Here is a 1,077-nt window from a genome sequence, read left to right as displayed (position 1 = left end):
CAAGTGGCTGGAGCATGGAGCCGGCAGCACGTGACAGCCACAGTGGGGCCTGTACAGTATTGTCTGTGGGCCCCCCAAAGCGAGGGGCCTGGGGCAGTCACCCTGATTTCTTCCTCCTTAGGACGGCCCTGGTAACTATACATTATCTCTGCCCAGGTACTAACCCATGTCAGAAAAGTGGTTATACCCTGTCCCTGGGAAACTCACTGCGGGGATCATGGTGTTTCCCGTGACCCCAGGGCAGTCCTGGAGAGTTGGCAACCCTGACGCTGAACGTGTTCAATATTTGGCTGCACCCACTACAAACTGCTTGGGACAAGGGGTGCGACTCCTCCAACCTCTTGTAGAGCAGCGAGCCCATGGTGGGTGCTTAGCAAATAGGACCTAAGACACAAATGGCTCATCTTTGTCATCTCAGAGCCATTCTTTTGAGAAAAGCCACTTATTTTGCAAAGCCCTCTTTATGCTTTTAGTAGCAGCGGTTGATGGGCCAAGTTTGCTGAGCTGGGTTATAGCTCCTCCCCGGGGGTGTAGAACAGGAAGAGGTGGAGGTCAGAGGGACCTGCTGGAGCTGTGTGTGTGTGTGTGTGTGTGCGCCCACAGAGTTACCGTTACCATTTTACTATGTGTGTGTCTTATATTACAGCAATGCTGCACATCAGTGGCCAGAGAGAGGGGAGAGGGGAGGAAAAGCCTGTTTACACAGACTGCAAACCGCCTGGGGAATAATGCAGGAAAGGAAGTGAGCCGGCTCTCTGTCTGACTGCTCCAACTTCCTGCTCTCGCTCTCTCTCTCTCTCTCTCTCTCTCTCTCTCTCTCTCTCACACACACACACACACACACACACACACCAAGGGGGGGAAAAAAAGAAGAAGGAAAAAAAAAAGGGAAAAAAAATCCGGATCTCATTACAAGAGCAACAGAGCGTTTGCAGGAGGACTGTCAGCATGGAAAACCAGGGGATTTTAGCCAGCTCCCTTTAAACGACAAGGAGAGATCGGGAAAAGCCCGGCCAATTCTGGGTAGGTGCAAGGGCCGCTGGGCTGGGGCTGAAGGAGCGCGACAAAGTTTGGGGG

General features: G+C 52.7%; 1 protein-coding gene across 1 annotated transcript in view; it reads left to right on the top strand.

Moving 5' to 3' along the window:
• The first annotated feature begins 548 nt into the window (after window positions 1-548).
• ELK3 (ELK3, ETS transcription factor) overlaps window positions 549-1,077 on the top strand; it is a 49,473-nt gene continuing 48,944 nt past the window's right edge. The window contains exon 1 of the mRNA XM_006031775.3: window positions 549-1,023. The gene's annotated coding sequence lies outside the window, so the exon portion shown is untranslated. The remainder of the gene's footprint in view (window positions 1,024-1,077) is intronic.

Source organism: Alligator sinensis, unplaced genomic scaffold, assembly GCF_000455745.1.
Source record: "Alligator sinensis unplaced genomic scaffold, ASM45574v1 scaffold154_2, whole genome shotgun sequence".
In the NCBI taxonomy this organism is placed as follows: Eukaryota; Metazoa; Chordata; order Crocodylia; family Alligatoridae; genus Alligator; species Alligator sinensis.
This window is presented reverse-complemented; position numbering and strand designations above follow the sequence as displayed.